The 21,815-nt window shown below is 36.0% G+C and overlaps 1 protein-coding gene across 5 annotated transcripts in view; it reads right to left on the minus strand.

The window, feature by feature from the left end:
* LOC106080961 (trithorax group protein osa) overlaps positions 1-17,447 on the minus strand; it is a 169,742-nt gene extending 152,295 nt beyond the window's left edge. For all 5 annotated transcript variants that reach the window (XM_013242657.2, XM_013242665.2, XM_013242607.2 and 2 more), the window contains exon 1: positions 17,053-17,447. The gene's annotated coding sequence lies outside the window, so the exon portion shown is untranslated. The remainder of the gene's footprint in view (positions 1-17,052) is intronic.
* Between the last annotated feature and the right edge of the window lie 4,368 nt (positions 17,448-21,815).

Below are 21,815 nucleotides of genomic sequence, written 5' to 3' on the forward strand. Positions count from 1 at the left end.
ATGGGCTTAACACCTAAAATCGGAAGATCGGTCTATATGGGGATTATATTAAGATATTCGAAATGAATGTCAAGGATCTCAACGCTACTCACTGGCGAAATCGGGTATTAAAGGCGACTTTAAAAGGTCTAAGATTTTGAATCGGGAGAAAAGAACCACACTCAGTACGTGAAAAACTTTGTACAACTCACTGTGCCAGATTTTAGAGAATTTTACCTTAAAACGGGAGATCGGTCTATATGGGGGCTATATTAAGATATTGGCCGATCCAATCCCTATACAGCACAGATATCAAGGAATTCAATACAGTAGCTTGTGCCAAATTTCAGCAAAATCGTATAAAAAAAGGCTACTTTTATTGGCCTTATGCCTTTAATGAAGAAATCGGTATACATTTGGGCTATATGAAGATGTAGACCGATCTGAACAATATTCGGAACAGATATCATCTAACTTAATACAAAAAGTTGTGCTAAATTTCAGCAAAATCGTGTAATAAATACCGTTTTTATATGCCCAAGCCCCTAAATCGGGAAATAGGTACAAATTTGCATGTTGTAGGTCCTCAGAGTACAACTAGATGAAAACGGATTTAAAAACTACATTTATATCCATAAAATTATTTAAAAACCCAAACGTCAACTTATTTAAAATTCTAAACGTATCTATTTTATATTTTGCATATTTAATGAATAAAGAATGCATATTTCAGATATGCATTCAAAGTTCATTTTCATACACCAAATTATGCCTAAATACAAATTTTGGCTATAGTCGGCCAATTAACAAAAAGTGAATATACATCCGCTCTCTACTTATTAGTTATTTGATTATATTTTTGTACCCTCCACCATAGGATGGGGGTATACCAATTTCGTTATTCCGTTTGTAGCTCAATGAAATATTGATCTGAGACCTTACAAAGTATATATATTCTTGATCTGCTTGACGTTACAAGTTGATTTAGTCATGTCTGTCCGTCTGTCTGTCTGTCGAAAGTACGCCAACTTTAGGAGTAAAGCTGGGCGCATGAAACATGACATACAGTACTGTGGGGAAAAAAGACTGGACCGTCTCATCCCACAAGGGAGAACCATTTTTTTACAGATAGAGAAACGCATTCCCTTCATTTTTTCCTTTTGATCTCAATTAGCAAAATGATTGGTTAACGATAACCAGAGTCGACGCGACGTCCATATATGCACTCAAAATTCATTTTCTTACACCAAATTATGCCTAAATATAAATTTTAGCCATAATAGGCCTATAAACAAAAAGTGAATATATGTCCGATCTCTACTTATTAGTTATTTGATAATATTTTTGTACCCTCCATCACAGGGGTATACTAATTTCGTCATTCCGTTTGTAAATCATCGAAATATTACTCTGAGACCTAACAAGGTACATATGTTCTTGATCGTCTTGACGTTCTAAGTCGATTTTGCCATGTCCGTCCGTCCGTCTGTCTGTTGAAAGCACGCTAACGTTAGAAAGAGTAAGTAAAGCTAGGAGCTTGAAATTTTGCACAAATACTTCTTATTAGAGCAAGTCGGTTGGGATTGTAAGTGGGCCAAATCGGTCCATGTCTTGGTATAGCTGTCATAGAGACCGATCTCGGATTTTGACTTCTTGAGCTCCTAGAGAGCGCAATTCTTATCCGATTGGTCGAAAATTTTATACGTACCACATGCTAAGTATGGTTGAAATCAGTTTATAATCTTATATATCTATCATATAAACTGATCGCGGGTCGCAATTCGCAATTCGCAATTCTCATCCGATGTGGCTGAAATAATGCTCGAGGTGTTGTGTTATAACTTGCAACAAAAGCGCCAAGTATGGTTTAAATCGCTTAATAACCTGATATAGCTGCCATATAAGCGCCTCTACTCGGCGCAAATATTATCAGATTGAGCTAAAATTTATGCCAAGTATGGTCTTAACCTGTTTATAACTTGATATACTGTTATGTGCAACAAATAGGGACAGGGGATAAACAGACAAATAAAGGATTCTAAATCGCTTAAAATGAGGTTTAGATCGTTGGTTTGTAGCAAATTTTAAACGAATTTCGATTGGAAAAAGTATATCGAAATTTGACGTTTGGAAAATAATAGAGAAACTTCTGGTTTTAAACAAAAAACTGCAAAATTAGCTAATTAGTATCTCTTGTGTTCAAAAATGACTTGAATCACCCTAGGCATAGAGTCGGATCTGTTCTGGCGAACGGAAACGGGTATAACTACTTACGAAGTCTAAACGATTAACCAAAATTCAGTTCTCTCATTCAGTAGTCCTCTCATTTGAGTTTTAACGATATTCCACAGATTTTCAATCGAGGTTAGATTCGGAAACTTTGGGTGCCACTTCAGGACAGATATTTTATTGTTCCTATACCAAAGTTATCTGTAATAAGAAGTGAACTTAAAACTCCAATACATTTGGAAAATTTGTCTGACTTGCCTATAGTCTTCAGATAGTGTAAGAATATTGTATTGTTGATATAGTATTCTGTAAAATTTGTAGCTATATAGAAACATTCCCCAAACCATAATATTTCCACATGACATGCTTGATGGTTTACACAGTGTACTTGCGGTTTGCTGTGGCTTTAGCCGGTCTCATTATACTATATTATACGCTATTTGGGCTATTAAAAATAATTTTTAGTTATCAGACCAAAGAAAATTGTGCAATTCTTCTTTTCGTTAACTTAAAATATCATATTTGACTATTTCGAATATTCAACTTTCGTTGAATAACCTATTGACAACATAGACGTCCTTTTATGCTCAAACTTTCAAGAATTAAAGTTTTTTCGAAGAAATGAAGTAATAACTTCAACATGTACTAACGTTTTGTTGATGTTTAGACTATATTAATAGACTTTTTTGACCGTTCTATGTTTTGTCTCAAAATCTCCAGTTGGCTGACGCAAGTTTCTGGTTTGGGTATCAATTTAACAGCGTTTTCTATCAGAATTTTCGAAACTGTAAGCAATTCGGCCACTTTTCCGTAGTTTATTGTAGTAAATTTTGAATATTTTTTCGTTGAATATGGTCACAGTGCCTCGGTCTGGCTACGTTACAAGTTCAATTAAAATAAAATTTTTGACTTGAACTCTTTCACATTTTTACGAAAAAAATTTTTGTTTCACTTTGGATAAAAGGTTTTAATGAATTTTCTACATTTCTTTAACGAATTGATTTACTGTCCTATTATTTCGTACAACCTAAAATTGGACTTTTTGTAGCTATAATGCTTTTGTTATGAATAGCCAACGTAACCATACATTCTATACAGTTCGTTGTTAATTCTTCGCACATATACCTGTATTATATAAATATAACGCAGACTGGGTCCATATATTTTACGAAGGATCTTTCTCTCAAACACTTAAAGTACTACCTCATCTGCTTTCGCACGAGTATTATCAGTGTTTTGTATAGTGTGATTTTCTTCTATTGATATCTTGTTTTGCTGCTGAAATGCTTGCTTAATCCAAAATAGATTCCGTTAGCCAATTTTTTTCTTCGTTTTGTTTCGTTCATGGCATTGCCGAGGTAGATGAAATAGCTGACTATCTTATTTTTATAGTTTCGAACTTTTCCATTTTCTATAACTACTCGCGGGTACAGTGCTTTGCGGTAGTTGTCCAGGATATTAAACCGATCGTGCGATAAATGGTCTCGCCGCCTGAAACCTCGTTTTGGTATTTAACGGTTCAGGGGGTTCATCCCAATTTTGAACGTGTATCCACAAACGTCATTCTACAGAGTTTTACCAATATGACAGATATTCCAAAACCAAACAGACATGGCTTGGGATACCTTTGAACTTATAGGACTGTCCAAAGCGGCCTTGTAGTCGTATAAAATATGGTAGTTCTTGATTTGTCCTTCGCGGATCTTTTCTATGACTTGGTCTATGGTGGATTTACTATATATATAGCCACATTAATAGGGCCTCAATATTTCGTTGGCTTTAGATTTTAATGTTTGACACAGTACGCTCTATAGTATTATGTATGCAATGGAGTGCAGACTTATTCCTCTGTAGTTGTCACATACTGTCTTGTCCCCTTTCTTGTGTATGCTGACGTTTGTTTGTTTTGTTTCGTCGGGTATGAGTTCTACTAATCAGATCGCGCATGCGAGCTGATGCATATAATTCAGCCGGTGATCCATCGGCTCCTGCTGCCTTGTTGTTTTCACTCGGTTTCTTTTACTTTAACCTTATTCTGACTAGGTGGTACATATTTTATATCATCATCAGGTATTGGTACTGGTGCAGGAGCTGGGAGAATTATTCTTCCCATATCCTTAGCACACTATCTATCGTATATGTGTTGCTAGATTTCCTTGCTTCCCATATCCTTAGCATACTATTTATCGTATATGTGTTGCCAGATTTCCTTGATTATCTCTGCAGGATGTTTAACACTTTGGTAGTATTTCCAGACTTCATTGTGGCTTCTGAACATTTCAATTCGCTACCACTCGCGTCTCTCTATTTCTTTCTTCTTTCTGCCCTTTCTCCCTTTACTCTAATTATGCCTTTTAAGGCGAAAATTATTTTATTTTATAATTTTAATTTCTGTGCAATGGAAAAGTAAACCCGGAAGATACAACAACACCAAGCATAGTGTGACGCGCTAAGGTCAAGGAAGTACATCTTCGGACACTTTTAGGTTTGAAGACTTCAAGGGCCGAACGTTGGTAGGTTGTATTTATTGCGAATTCGTTGCGAAAACACCTCTATGATATAAATACCAATTAACAAAATTCGACATCCTGTCTTCTAGCTGTTCCAATGCTTGTGTTTGGGTGTTGTAGTGGCAGACTTTATTTCTACTCAACTACATTACTCCCATGGCATACACATGTTTCTGTGCATCTTTCGGAAGTTGTCTCAATGGTTTCGAACGCAAGAAAACGACAGAGACTCTCGCTGATGCTCCGATCGAAGCTAGAATGAAGTAATTTCAGAAGAGACAACAACACCAACCATAGTACGACGCGTTTCGACCTCCTGGTTAGGGAAGGTCATCTTCGGACACTTTTAAGTGCGAAGACCTTAAGGACCCAACGTTGGTAGATTGTATGTATACCGAATACAATGCGTAAATGCCTCCACTCAACTACGTTACTCCCATGGCATACACATGTTTCTATGTATCTTTCAGAAGTTGTCGCAATTGCTGTAAATGCTAGACGACGGCAGCGACTCTCGCTGATGCTTCGAGTGTCCAGGTTTTCATTTCTATTTCTGTTTCGAACTCAATGATCGAAGATTTTTTTCTATGCAGATTTTGTTTTATGTTATTTCAGAATTGTATATAGGTTAAATTTGTCCAACAATTTTTGTGATTGCATTCTTGTTTATATAGATCCTGAGGAGTGCTTTCCATTATTCTTTTGTCTGGAACATCATCCTATAACATTGCCTAGTGAAAATAAGCATTGTATATTAAAGGGCAGTGTGCACCTCTGGCGAAATTATCGTTACCATAAGAAATGCATTGACATCCTGATATCCTAAGCAAAATTTTCATTACCAAAAATTTCGAAAATGTCTTGGCTGCAACCGAAAATTTCATTTGAAAAATTTCGAAGGGTTTAAAGTTAACGTAAATCCTATCCATCACAGAAAACTCATGTATCCTACGACGCTTTTTTTCTCTGTTAAGCCTATTACTGACTTCGATTTTTTGCCCAAAAAGCTATAAAAACGCACAAACAATGGCAATGAAAAGAATAAACAGGCGTTCCGCAGAAGTGGTCCTGAGTTCTTTGATAAAAATACAAGCGACTTGACGCTGCGCCAAAAAATTATTTCGCCTTAATTAATTGCAAATGCAATAAAATGCTCACGAACTGGCTCACAAAAGTTGCTTTTATTGTGTGGCTTTGTAAGACTTTTGTTTGTGCTATGACGTCCAACAGAATGCGCCATATTTCGCAATCAATTTGGTTTCGCAAGTATCCTTCGGGTCTTCTCACTTAGTTCCACAGACGGTAAATTTAAGTAGACGGAATTTCCCTTTCGAAAAATGATTTCTAAGTACAATGATTAGAAATTAGACATATTTCTTTTATTCTTTATGAGTCACCTCAAGCGAGAAAAAAAGGAAATAAGGGAAATTAAATACTGTAAAAAACACAAGTAAATTAACAAAAAGAAGCTAACAACAAAATAAAAAATTGATTTGTAAAAATAAATTTAAAATAAAAAAAATTGCAATCGATTGAAAACTGACTGAACCACTTTCCTTGTTCCCTCATAACACTCTTAAAATTCTCTCTTCTCTTAAATTTCTTTGTTTATTTCTAATTCTTACCCCAGCACTTTTTTAAAGAGTGATCAGTAGGTACATCTACTAAAATAAAATATCTGTGCTTAGTCTAGTGTCAAATTTACACTTCTCCTTTGTTTGTTTTTTATATTGGTATTGATGTGAATAAGGATGCTGACCATTCTAAAAACTTTAGATGTCAACATTCAGAGAAATTTCTTAGTATAAACAGCAAAATTATTTGCTAAAATAATAAGAAGTACGTTGACAGCAGTAATTTTTTGATAAACCAGGTACCAATTTCTTTTTCAGATGGTAGATAGGTAACTGTAGCAAGAGACTACAAGCTAAATTATTTTAATGGTTTTAAAAAATTTATGGAAAAATATAGTAATGTATTGTTTTAAATTTTTTCCAATAGTACTTATTTTTCATCAATATCTATTTTGTCCCCTTTAAAGTAATACTATCATCGTCCTTTCGTTTGTAACTCACCGAAGTAATGATCTGAGATCCAACAAAGTATACGAGGTCTGATCAAAAAATCGTTTATTACAATAACTATCTTGTCGCCTTCAATGTAATACACCTCAGATAGTTTTTTTTCCAATTTTTTCCGTTTTTTTCCTATCATCGAAACACTTCTGAAACGAACTTTTTGTTTACACAAACTTAATACAGTTTCTTTGATCCATTTTTTCGAATAGTAAAAATCGAAGAGCACACAAAAATACGACTAACCTTTTTATCATTAAAAAAAACTGACAATCCAAAAAAGCTGATATTACCAATATATATAACAGACATGTGTACCAACATAACAGAAAAAAATGCGAATATCAAACATCGTAACTCACGAAATTTTAAAATAACGATTATTTTTTGATCAGACCTCGTTGAATGTACTACTTATGCAAACTGCAACTTTCGCCGTGAAGATTCCATTAAGAAACCGGGATAAACTTTCCAGATGTTAATGAGCTCTTTCCGATTCAAGTTGTATGCTCAATGATAAAAGGCCTGTTTTTTAGAGCTGAGTCCCAAAGGCGTGCCGCAATGCGACACCTCTTTGGGGAGAAGTTTTAACATGGCAAAATACCTCACAAATGTCGCCAGCATTAGGAAGGGATAACTACCGCTAAAAAATTGTTTCTGATGTTCTCGTCAGAATTCGAACTAATGTGTTCAGCGCCATAGTCGGACATGCTACGCTACGCTAACCTCCGTACTACCTATACTATTTATAAAAAATGTCTTTAAGCAACATCAAACAGTTTGACTTAACTTTGTAGTTCTTTGCTGTGCTATTGTTTGAATAGAAACATTAAACAAAGTTGTCTATTGCCGGAAAATATCCTAAAAAAATTGTAAAAACCATTTTCAATTCGCTCTTTTGCCAAAATAGATATGTATGTATGTACCTATGTCCATATTCTATCCTTTAATTAAATATATACAAACATATGTAGCTACCTATACTATCAATAAAACATCCTCGCATTCATTCGTACAATCATCAATAGATTATAATTAATATATAAGAAGTATGTACTATGTGTGTATGTAGATACATTTTAATTGCCAACACCCGGAGCTGAAAAAGTGAATACTATTTTTTGCCAACATAGTGGAGTAGAAGGTAAAAACAAAACATATATAAAACATGCAAACCTACATATGTACCTATATATGTATGTATTTACAACAACAAAACCCATCCAACATGGACCAAGGGGGGCAACAGCAAAACAGCAATAGATATAGAAAATCGTAATGATAATAAAGCAGCAATGAGCAATGACAAAATATTACCAAGAACCACCGCACAAAGTGGGTATTTATGAGAAGAGAAAAGAGCAAATCTAACACAAATTGGCAACAGTAGCCGCAGCAGCAGCATAGAAAACAGCAGCATTCAAAATCAGCAGCAATCGACAACGACAAGCTGAAAAACTAACGATGAATAACCGAAAGGAAAGAGGCGACAAAGGCCAAATACAGCAGAAAAGACATTAGAGAATAGATGGCGGATGAGGTGATGAAAAAATAGAGAGAAAAACTTAATGAATGCCAAAAACAACATAGGGCAAAAATATGCCCCAACCGTGTAATTGGACAATTCAACGTCGAAGAGAGAACACAACGATCCAACAAAACACTAATTCACCAATGGGCCCCAAAATATATCGAAACTCATCTTCTCTATTATTTTTTCACCTCGCTTTTTCAAACGAAGAAGACAACTACAAAAATAAACAAAACAATATAAGAGAGTGCTTGGTGCTTGGAAAACAACAAAATAAATTCTCCATTCCACGTACGTTTTGGATTGAACACTTAAAAAATGTGAATGCACATACACATATGCTCACAATGCACCACACCACTCCCCGCCGACACGAACAACAAAAACACCACACACACACACACACACTCATCCTTCCATGTTTCTTTTTGTCGACCGACCCGCAAAATAATCCCACCAACAGATGAAAGCACGAATGGATGGATGGATGTTGGTGGCAGTCAACAAGAACGACAACGAACAATAAACACAGAGTATAAGAGACAAAAAAACAAACAAGAAAATGAGAAATACGTAAAATTTGAAAATAACAAATATAATATGATGCCACTAACAAATCAACCAACCAACCAACCGACCAACCGCCCGCCTGCCTGCCTGTCCGTCCGAACAACAGAGCGAGCGACCGAGCACCAAAACGTATACGAAAGAAACGATTAAATACAACCAACACATACTGACAGCGGCGCTGCCAACTATTACTCTCTGGTGGACTCTGTCACACACTCATTGTTTTTAAACATTCAACATACATATCCAGCCGACAATGACACACGAGTATAGTATGTCTGTGACACTCTTACTTGTGTGTACTTCCATTCGTAGCCGTCGTTCGGTTCAAACCAACAATTTGATGATTTTGTTCGTACGTACATTTCAAAAAAACTGCTTCTGGCATTTAGTTTTTTTTGTGCAATGCGAAAATATGAACAAAAAAAAACAAATTTTTAATGATTCAGTATACATTTTGTTTTATACACACATTTTTTTTATATTTTTGTAATATACAAGCATTCTTTGACTACATTTATCTATTTGGGATATTTTTATTGCAATATTTTTGTGAATTTTACGTAAAAAAACCAGCACAAACGAACGATTCCCGGACTTTTTACTTTGGATCACACAAATGAAACTCTTCTGCTGCAGCAGCAGAACACAACCCGTCAGCAGTCTGTCATTTTCTTTGTACTCTTTGGACGCATATTTATTTCGGTTTCGTTTTAACGTTGGGTTTCTCTCTTCTCTCCTTCCTAACCAATGTAACGCAGAGTTGTATCACAACGTAGTAAATACTAGTGTAACCTGCCGAAAAAGCAAATTTCTTTCACTGTAGAAATAATTCGAAAATAAATATCAATACAGGTACACAGAAACAAAATATTTTCGAAGAAATTAAACAATTTTTTTGTGTCTTTCGATACTACTCGAAAACTTTTAATACAAATAAAGCCTTACTTTGAAATTTAGTTACATAAAATTTATAGTGATATATGATAATAAGAGTTTTGAATACATTACAAATTTTTGTATCAAATACCACTCGAGGGAGGGTTCGATATCGACAAAAAACTTTGGTCTTTTAATACAGCGGAATTTCATATTGTCCTAGTAACCCGATTTTAACCTGCCACTGTAACCGAACCTAGCCTAACTTAATTTATTACTTCACGCTAATATCTAAACTTAAAGCAGAAAGCAAAAAATCTTCACTTAGACATAGGACTTAAAAAGTACCATTCAAAAGGAGGTGCTGTTTTTACGAATATACCACCTTACCACGTGACTTTCATATTTCAAGTTTTAGCGCAATGATAAGTGACTCCATTTTTAACATCTTTTCGTCAAGATGTGTCACACTGTTAATGATATCATAAATTTAGCCAAAATTAATGGATAACCGTTAAAAAATTCTCATTTGTTTTCGACAGGATTCACTTTGATCGGTAATTATCAATGCCAATGAAAGAATCAGAAAAGGTAAGATCTTACCTATGTTTTTCAAGCGAAATTGGATGCGAAATTTATGTCACTATTGCTATGTGATTCCCTGCAAAATTTTGCAAATGTTTAGAGTCTGAAACTTCGATTCCGCATGTTTATTTCTATTACAGTTGTTTTTAATGGCAAGAAAATCCTTTGTATTATATTATTTTATATACAAATCCGGACTCATTTTAATGTAAATGACTGTTTATTTTAATGGTGGTAGAAAATTTCTTTAAACAGGGGTAAGGTACATTTGGGTGGTAAGTGGTCAATAAGGGGTGCATCTGGAGAGGGAAGTCCCGAAGTTTGTTTCTCTCTCCATTCAGTTGCCATCATGTTCTAGTCTAGGGAGCAGCGAGGTTCTTATCTAATGGTCGTTCACTTGATGCTACACAACGTTCCTTCCTCCTCACAGACTCATTCCTGGCCTTAATTCGATTCTGTCGTGGTTTAACTTATTTCAGGAGTGTGAATGTGTTGCTAAACCCCGAGAAGGAATTCGAAGGACCATCAGACCGCCGAAAATAACGAAAGAGTGAGTGTGCGTTCGCAAACACGCAGCTGCTATGCTGACATCACAGTTCGACGAATTCTCCGTCAGGACCTTAATCCTACATCTCTATAATTTGGCTGTTGTGCAGAAATTAACAGAACGCGATTTTGATGCCCCTCAAAATGCTTGACAACCTGCCTGAAGACGCGGTAGTTTTTTCAGTGACGAGGCTCACTTTCACATTTCCGGCTGCGTCAACAAGCAAAACGTGCATTATTGGGGTTGTGTAAATCCGCGCAGGCTTCACAAGAAGCCACTTGCCAACATACCGATTGATATGTTGCAAATTTAAAAATTTATCCGATATTCCATACATAAGCAACAAATGCAAATACAGATATAAAACACATTTGGAGAAGATCAGTTGTAAAACAAAGTTTATTTCTAAAACCACTTTGACATTTCAATTTATAGTATTTGCCACCAAGGTAGTTTCGTTGGGGAGAGAGTTTTGTTGTTGTGCTAATGACGTAATCAGCGATGAGGCTCATTTCTGGTACGTAAATAAGCAAAATTGCCGCATTTGGAGTGAAGAGCAACCAGAAGCCGTTCAAGAACTGCCCATGCATCCCGAAAAATGCACTGTTTGGTGTGGTTTGTACGCTGGTGGAATCATTGGACCGTATTTTTTCAAAGATGCTGTTGGACGCAACGTTACGGTGAATGAACACATTTCGAACCGAACACTGATTTTGGTAATAAAATTCAATGATTTGCAAGCGTTGCTCGTTAGTAAGTCTATTCATGATGAAATGTCAAAGCATACTGAGCATCTTTCTCTTTGACACCATGTCTGAAATCCCACGTGATCTGTCAAATACTAATGCATGAAAATCCTAACCTCAAAAAAATCACCCTTTAGTATTAACCAACAATTTCATAATTCATAAGCCAAAGGTAAGTTTTGATGGAAACCTTTAAAACTAGAACAAGTTTACTTTCTTAATAATAAAAATACAGTAAACTGAGCTAATAACAGTCTGCATCATCATACTAGGTGTGGGAAATTCCAGTTTTGGGTTTTATGTTTGTCCTATCCAGTGCAGTCAGACGTTCTGTTAAGTTATCGATAACATGCAGTAACAGATTTTACTCGTAAGAAACGATTAATCGTGATTTTCACTATATAGTACTAAAAATATGGAGAATATCAAATAAAGCGATTGGTGTTCTTCTGCGGCACGCCATTTGGACTCGCCTATAAAAATGAGTCACCTTATCTTGGAGCTAAAATTTCTATCAGGTAGTCTTCATGTTCGTGGACAAATTAGCATTTCTATACCTATACTATGACAAGAACTATTAAAAATGTTGGTGTGTCAAGTTTCTGTTAAGTAAAAGTTTTATTAACAATTCGTTAGCACTTCAGTGGAGGAAACTTTAGCGCATAGGTTGGCATGTCCGCTTATGACGCCGAAAGCTTGGGTTCGAATCCTTGCGAAGACATCACAAAAAATTGTCCAACAGTGGTTATTACCTCCTATTGCGGTACTATACAATGAAAAACTTCTCTCCAAAGAGGTGTCGCACTGCGGCTGCCCGTTCTCATTCGGCTATAAAAAGGCGGTTCCTTATTATTGAGCTTAAAACTTGAATCGGACAGCACTCGTTGATATGTGAGTAGATTGCCGCTTTTCCTTAATGGAAATTTACAATACTAGAATTTCATGGGCAAATTTACAATACTATAGCAAGCAGATACAAAAAGGGCGATCGTAGGTCATCGTAGGAAGTGAAAAGTGTTCTTTATATATTGAGTTTTCATCACGCAGAGAGTCACAAACAAGCAACGACTGCTCATCGTTAACATTTATTATGAAAATTCGTGTTTTGTGGCAATGCGACCTTTTTATGGTTGCCATTTTCGACCAAGCGAATCAACTATTCGTGCTGTCATTGCCAAATTTACTTTCCTGGACGTTCAGCAACCGACTTGCGTTCGTAGAGTGCGTACCGAAGACATTATTGCAGCCGTAGTGGCCAGTGTTAATGGGGATAACGAAATGTCAGTTCGTTGCCCTCCTCAGGTATTGGATACGGGGTCAAATTTTGCATGAAGTTCTTTTTAAACAGCAAATATTAAAGACAAATTTATCGATTCCAATTCCATTTTGAATATGTGATGCAAATTTGAGTGCTTTATTAGATTAAAACAAATACTACGCTTAAAAATCTCCATTTATAGATTAGTACCACAAGCAAAGACAACAAAAAGCAAAAACAGTTCTTATATTGCAACTGATTTATTATCGGTGTTGTCTGTGGTTACAACTACTAGGATCTTTTTTATTATGTACTATAAATTCAATTCTTATGTTTCATGGCTGGGAGGCTTCGACGATCATTGATTATTTTTTATTTTTCATGTAGTTTCAACTAATTCATAAGATTCATACTCAGATTTTTTTAGGTAATATTAATATTTTGGCTCTGGAGGCTTTTTGTTCTACTTGTTAATGAATAGAACAAATGCTTATTTGGTAAAAAAAAAAAATAATTTTAAAGGGCTATAGAGTTACATTTTTGGTTTTGTGAATGACGAATTGGCCTTTTCCCAATGAACTTGTGTTTCAAACAATCATTTGTCACCCAGGCTTTTTCTTTTCGAATCTCCTTGTGTTTTTATTGCAGGGTATCAAAGCATACTAAATAGGTGTACCAAATAGATTTATTTTTTTAAAAAATCTTATCCATTTAGTGTGTATTAGATACGAGATAAATTTGTTGTTGTTCAAGCCATCGCCTATATGTATTATGTATTAAGCACTCTTGTTTCGTCCCAAATGACCGATTGTCGCGGTAGCGTTATGACCATTGGGTATTTAGAGGAGTCAATAACTCTGGTGCCGCATGGCCTCTCACTAAGACTCCATTGTTTATCCGCGACTGCATGACCTTTATCATTGAGCTTAAACTTGAATCGGATATGCGCGTGTGCAAATTTGCATTTTTTACTCCAACACCATTGGTCATTTTTGCAAATTTTCCCACAGAAAAATATGGCTGGCCATAGTTGGAATCCAGGCGTACGGTGTCAGGCGGATATTCTAAAAAAAAAACCTCAATTAGGAGAAATTTCTCGACGCTTTGCGTCTTTTTCTTGTTTCTCTGGAGTATGCCCTTTCGGGTTACACGTGACTTTGGCATCCCTGCCTACGAGTTGTATATTCATCTCATTTTTTCTATAATATAAAAGCAAACAAAGTCAATAAGACTATATTACAGAGTAATAAAGCTGAAGTTCATTCATAAATAGTAAATATGTTACGGCCCAAATTTCCATATTTGAACCACTAGGAGGCCAATCTGGACCACTGTGATGCCGTAGCGAGAAAAGAAGTACAGTAACAATTTGGAATTCCCTATCAGCATGCCCATAGACCGGAAAAACACCAGTCTATACCCACTCAAATATACTAGCAGACGACGTATAACCAGCTACCATGGGATTAAAACTTGTATTTGTCATTGAATTAATATGAATGATCAAAAGAAAAATACACGCGACAAATACTTTTGATTAGAGTACGTTGAAAAGAAGTGTTATGAGCATAAAAAGTGACAGGTCATATGACAAATACATATCGTTTGATAGCACCTTATCCGACTTGGTGTGGTGCAAACCAGTGGTGCTGCGTATCTCCAACCACTTAACAGCGCATAGGATCTGAACTTTCGGACCCTTGTCTTGTCTTGGCTACTACTTCTACTAAATTTCTCATGAACATTCCATTTAGAAACAGGAGATACCTCTCATACCTCACAAATATAGCCAGTATTAGTAGGAAGATAATCAGCGCTGAAATTTTTTTCATGTTCGCGCCGGGATTTGAAACCATGTGCTCGGCGTCATAAGCGGACATGCTAACCTCTGCGCCACGGTGGACTCCTACCGCAGGCCGTCTTCAAAATACTTCGAAAATACCTCTCACAAATGCGTTTGCAAGATCCGAGAAAAACCTCATCCCCAAGATGAAAATATTTTGTAACGAAGTGCTCTATTGTCTCCTTATTCTCAAAAAGTCAACCATTTTGCGGAATTTCCATGTGTACGACATATGGCCTTATCGCACAGTGCACGGTTATGTGCCCTGTCATAGTACCCAGCGGTCCCAACGTATTCCGGATAGTCCTGGCGGTCTAGCATCCGTGTACTGGCCAACACTTGTACTGTTTAAAAAAACCCATAACAGCCGGTTGTACGTACCGGATTGACCCGATGGAATTCTCCATGTAACACACTGCTACAACAACAACACCAACAACAAAAATTTATTGGTTCATTCACCATAAGCAATCTCTTTCTAGAATATTGGTCCGTCTTTCCATTGCTCCTCGACCTGGTCGTCGTTATCGTAGCCAAATTTGCATGTGGAGGAGGTGGCGATCCTGTAGGTAAGCAAGCTCCGGTCCAAAGGAACGATCACCGCGGGAAAATGTCGGCAATTTTTTATTTAAAGGCGCAAACAACTCGCCTTGACTTAACGAGCATCGTAGGCACTCAGTATTTAGCAAGAGCCGTTGCCGCCGGTCCTCTCACGGAGACTCTCCACTCTACATCGTTGGTTGTCCTCGATTGCAATTTCAGCTTCTCCCTATGGAACATTCCACTATCCGCAAAATGTGGACGCGCCTAAAATTGAGTTATTATATATTTTCCGCAACGAATCACATAACAAAAAGAGAAAACAAAATTGTGATTTCGATAAAAAAAAAAATCACATCTATAAAAAGAGGGTAAAAAACCACTAACTAAAAATATAACAAAATGGGTTTCCCATGCTCTAAAAAGCACCGAATAGAGAGAAAAAAGTACTGTTGGCATCACTGGGTACAGCAGATTCAATGTTTACTTTAATGTGGCAGAGGATTTATAAAATTGTATGAAATAGTGTGACCATAGCAATTTAAATTTAAGGTCGGTGCGCAACACCAGAGTAATTTTCGTTGCAATAAGAAATGCATATATACATATGCAAAACGAAAGTAAAACACAAAAAAAGTTTCCAGTGCAAGTCTATTTGCCATGAAGTGGTAACGCCATTTGCCAACCTGTCAAAAACAATACGAGGAAAAAAGTGGAAAATTGTAAAATTTAGAAATAAAATTTCAAAAGAAATTAAATAAAATGTATAAACATTTATATATAATTGGTTTTAATTTTATTTTGCCATTCACAATAGATCATTTCTGTCCGTGGCCAAACTTATTTGTGAAAAACATCATGGCAATCCTGGCGACAGATGTTCTACACAGGCCTGCACTGGTAATTTATCCAGAACTTCGTTGTCCTGGCCTGCACTGCACTATATAGCACTTAAATAAAAAACAGCTTTTGTTAGCATGCGAGAAAATTGTTTCCAAGAAAAATGAATGAGAACCAATTGATTGTACATAATAATGTTAAATTTTAATTAATGCTCACTTTAACCGCTAAAAATGGGGCCGTTTGGCCAAACGAATGTATAGTTTTTTGTCAGTGAAAGTAGCTATGAAATATTTAATTATCGATGTTCTTTATTGAATTATTATTATTATAAGAGAGTAGCTTGAATATTACGTAGATAATTTTGTAATTTATTTTCATATAGGCCATCTGATGGCTTCAAGTTACATTCAATCAATAAAAATCAATTCACCATGTGTTTGCTGACAAAAAATTTCGTTCGGCTGCGTACCAACCTTAACAAAAATTTGTATATTTAAAAATATGCCAAATGGGAAAGTTGGCCAAGTTGCCATCGTCAGATTTAAACGCAAATGCAAATTTACAAATTAACATTTCATTAAAAAAACAGCGGGGTTACTTCCCTCTTATAAATGGGGCTTGTCCGATACAAATTTATGTTCAATGATAAATACATCGTTTTTATTGACGAGTCCAAACGACAAGCAGAATAGGGAAACCACTTAGGAGCGAAATATACACGGCTGATTACCAAATTTTGTTTGATCTTTTCGTCGGAATTTGAACCCATGCGTTCAGCATCAAATGCTTCCACCCAAACTTCTGAGCTAAGGTATGGTCCCGTAAGATTTTGAAAATACCACCACAAATACTTAAGAATATAAAAAAATCTTATTATTACTAGAAAGGTATGAAAAAAAAACATGGTAAGGACTTACGCATTCAAATCATGACAGCAAAATATAACCACGAATGTAGCAAACGTGTACGCATGAATACAGCACTCCTCAGCCAAACACAAGTTTCATAAGCATACACATGCAAAAATCTATATTCTTTGCAAAAATTGCAAGTGAATCTCTATTTGCGACTCCGGATAAAGGGGTTTTTGTTATTTACTTTTTTTATCAACCTCCTTTCGATAGAATTTACTTCGTTATTATTTTTTTTTTTCAATGTATTTTGGATTTCTTTTTGTTTTCTTTTAACGTGTCTGTTTCTGCTCTTTCATTTTTATTTTCTTTTCATTTGCTTTTTGCACACTTCCCACGTTTGTTGTATAGAGGTCTTTGTCTTGTTGATAGGTAACTTGTTATAGGGCAGAAAGAGATGGCTACAGTTACAAGGGATTAAGAAAACAGAAAACGACAGTTAAACAGAGGAGGAATAATGGCAAAATAAAATGTGTTTTTGTTTTTGCTTTCGACACTAATCTATTACAAATTAAATGCCGATTTCAATGTGTTATTATTGCTGCTGCTTTGTTGTTGTTGTTTTTATTATTATTATCTGTAAAAGTGGAAAGGCTAACAAAAAAGACAACAAACTTGTTTCGCGGCCGCTTTATATTATATTTCAGTTACAATGCACAATTTGTCTTTCTTTGCTAATCTCGAATTTTTTCTAATTGTTAATTGTATGGCTTTTAACTTGCTTGCAACCATTTCCATCGAGCAAATTCATAATCCGTAGATTGGACTTAGAATACCAAGTCCAATTTAAATCTAATGGGTGGGTTTATAAAAAAACCAGCTATTCTCAATCATTATAGAAAAACCTCAAGTTCTAAGTGTGAAAATGTGCCACCAGTCTGCCAACCAGCCGCAGCCACCAGAGTAGTGTACGTCGTGGCCCGTTGTAGCTTGGAAGGTGGCAAGGCAGCGATGACGTTCAAAAGGAGGCAAGGAATGACGATGAGAGTGTGTTCTACAGACAATTAATATACACAAATTTATGGATACATGCATTACTCAATAATTTTCGGACTTTTTCTATTGCAGAAAATCATAAACGAGGCATTTTCTTCTCATGAATACTCTGAGATTAGTTTTATTCGGGATTACAAAGTGTTTAATTCCGTATTTTGAATGTGGTTTCAGGGTACATTTTTCCTTCGAACTCTCCGACATATGTATGTAATTTATCCATTCCAGGCGTTACGATTCATCACTTATTCAGTTACACAATTGCTGCGCGTTCTTTTAGCAATTTGTCATTATTTATTTCTATTATTAATAATAACGGCAACAGAGCACGAACCATTTACGGATTTTAGTTGGATTTAGCACTAATGTTCCCTCATTTACACTGTGGCTAGTAGCTTGCTTGGCTTTCGGGGCACACGAATAATTTTTACTTGAATGTAAGTCTGCGATTGACGAACAATTTGACTTTGCCGTTTTGAAATTGACTTTTTGCAGCTAAATTATGCAATTTTCATATGAAACTTTATTTCAAGGGGCAGCCCGTATCTTTTTCTTTCTTTTAATCACTTTTTTATCACTAATTTTAATGTATTTTATTGAAAATCATCAATTAATATTTTGCACAACGACATGACTCCATTTTTGTTGAAGCTTCGGCGTACACACACTACAACAAACAATATCATCGTCGCACACAAGCCATTTGGAAAAAGTCTATTTGACTCGCTCACACACTCGTAATCATCAAGCGATCAAATTCATTCAGCCGAAAATTTCAGATAGTTGAAACACTCTAACCTGTGAACTAATCCTCCGAGCAAGACGGCGTTGCATATGCACCAGTGGCCATTGTACTCTATAATTTCATGTGTTGTATTCGATTTGTTTTCATTCAATTTTATATTAAAAACGGCATAATTTTCGCTTTTTAAACCAGAACGAGATGGGTACCCTAAAGATAATGCCCTATAAAGGTAGATCTGGATAAGCACGGATTAAAATTAAAAAAAGCCGACAGCATATTTCAGTTACATTGGGTCGTTCACATAAACTGAAAAGTTTGACAGATTTTTTCAATATGTATGCATACATTCACAGAACTTAATGCAGCTTTAAACCATGTTTACACTTGGAGCAAATCTAAATTTGTGAACATGGCGAAACTATTAAAGGTGTCATGACATAATTACCAGGTTGTGTACCGTAAACAGCTGAGTACAATTTTTTTCTCGCGAAGTGCACTATCTATCAACAAGTCTCGGTTGTGTGTATCTATTACAGTTAAGAACCAAAACACACACAAGCAACGAAAAATGCCGCGAACTAGTAACATACACAAAATCAGAGTTGCACTAATCACTGATTTTGACAGATGGTGCACTCAATATTTTGTTGTTGGGCAACTGCCACCACCTCTCAATAAATATATCTTGAAAGGTGGTCTCATTTGTACAATAACCACAAATCATATAATGCAATCCGCCCTCTTGCCATCAAGCCGATCGACGTTTAACCAATACGTGTGTGTATATATGTGCGTACATGAGCAGAGGATATGCGAGAAAGAAGATGACAAAAAAGAGAATGTGAAGTCTGACATCTTAACACCGTCAAACTTGGCAGCCTGTTAACAGCTGTTCGCGAGAGACCACCTTTTTAAATCCGCCTTGAGTTGGGACGAGATTTCGTATATGACAACGAGGTATCTAATTTGTTTTCTGTGTAATCAAATATCCTTCAAATTAAAATGCAAAACTTCGTTTGTATTAAAAACCAGCTATGTTATTACGTTAGTTTTGGACATAACTTTTACCCAACATTCAAAATTTCTTTAATCGCATTTAAACTGAAGCCCAAATCAAGTGGATTTGGGCTCTAGTGTTAAACAGCATTTACGTTTTATTCAATAAAACCATGTTTAAATCATGTTTACACTGGAGCCCAAATCCCCGGTTTACACTTCGATTCAAGTGAATTGCATTTGTCAACAGGGACGTTTTTGGCAACGTTTTTATTGTGATCTGCATTTTTATTGTGTTCAGCATATATATTGGTGAAATGATATTTTTAAGTTAATTTTAATAAGAAATTGTCAGATGTTGAGAAAAAGTACTGCCCAAAACCACCGATAATAACCGGTATTCAATACAAACGCAGTGTTGCATTTGCATTTCGATACATATTTGCTGCAAATCTCCTCAAATAAGTAGAATTGCTCACACTGAAAATGTATGGGAAACCTCGTTGCAAAACACGATATTTCCGAAATCTCGTCGCAAATCTAGATTTACTTCAAGTGAAAGCATGGTTTAAGGTTGAAAAGAGGGTGCGGATATTAATTCGACCCATGCCACTATGGCCCTACATCTAAAGCCTAGAACTGATTTCATTCGCACCCATGGCGAAACTACAATATTAAAGGTGGTCTTATTTGTACAACAACCACAAATCATATGGTGCAATCCTCCATTTTGCCATCAAGCTGATTGACGGTTTGCCAACACACACAAAGAAATTTGTGTATGCATATGTGTGCGTAAATGAGCAGTGAATATGCTAGAAAGAAGAATGCGTTTTGACATTTGTTCGGCCGAAAAGTCAGTACTAGGTTTTAAGACAACTGTCAAAACGTATTAAGCCTAGCACTGACTTTGACTTTTCACCCGAACAACCAAGAAATATTCATTTTCAGGTATGAGCAGTTGCCCAACAACAAAATATTGAGTGCAGTATCTGTCAAAATCAGTGATTAGTGCAACTCTGATTTTATGTATGTTTCAATTTCGCGTCATTTTCGGTGCAAATGCAAATGCAAATTTTGCCCATGAACATTCCACTAAGGAACAGGGGCAAACTTCTCACATGCAAAAGCGCCAACGCAGAATGCAGTCCGATTCAAGTTTAAGCTCAATGATAAGGGGCCTCCTTTTTATAGCCGAGTCCGAACGGCGTGCCGCAACAATAATACACCACACAGCCAAAACTTGATGAACGATAGTGCACTTCGCAAGAAAGCTGTTTGATGTACACTACCTGGGTTAATGTCATGCGAACAACTTTCAAAATATTGTATTGTCAACAATTGCGCATTATGAACGCCAGATGTCGTTAGTAAAAACAGACCCCATCTTTCAGTTACGTTTTAGTTACAAGTAGTGGTCAACAAGTATCATTGGTTAAAATGAACCCAAACTTTTTTTAGTGTTTTTCCTAAAATTTGATATTTTAAGTAAAATTTTGCATCTGTGAGCCCTTAAATAAATATATTTATCGATTAAATTAATCCACATATTCATTGGGCTTATATATGTATAATTTTTTTATGTGTAATCTTGGTTTCTTCCCAATGAATATAATGCCATCTATGCGTTAAAAATTATCCCTAATCGACTTTTTCAAATGCCGTATCTTTACGTATTGTATGCCTTTGCAGGCTATTTTTGGTAGTTTTGAACAGCACTTTTTCTCAACATCTACAATTTCTTATTGAAATAATAAAAATAACATTATGTTGTTGTTGTTGTAGCCACACTTGCATGTGGAGTAGGCGATCCTCGTCAAGGTCTTATGAGCGAGCAAGCTCGTTCCGGTCTATACGACCGATCGCCCCAGGAACGTGGTTGGTCATAGGCACTCAGTATTTAAGCAAAAACCGTTGCCACCGGCCTCTCACTGAGACTCTTCGCTCGATATCGCTGATTGTCCACGACTTCAGTTGCAGCTAATCAGTATTGTGCATTCCACTATCCGCAAATTGCGGATAACGAAGAACATTA

The sequence above is a fragment of the Stomoxys calcitrans genome, chromosome 2, assembly GCF_963082655.1.
Source record: "Stomoxys calcitrans chromosome 2, idStoCalc2.1, whole genome shotgun sequence".
NCBI lineage: Eukaryota > Metazoa > Arthropoda > Insecta > Diptera > Muscidae > Stomoxys > Stomoxys calcitrans.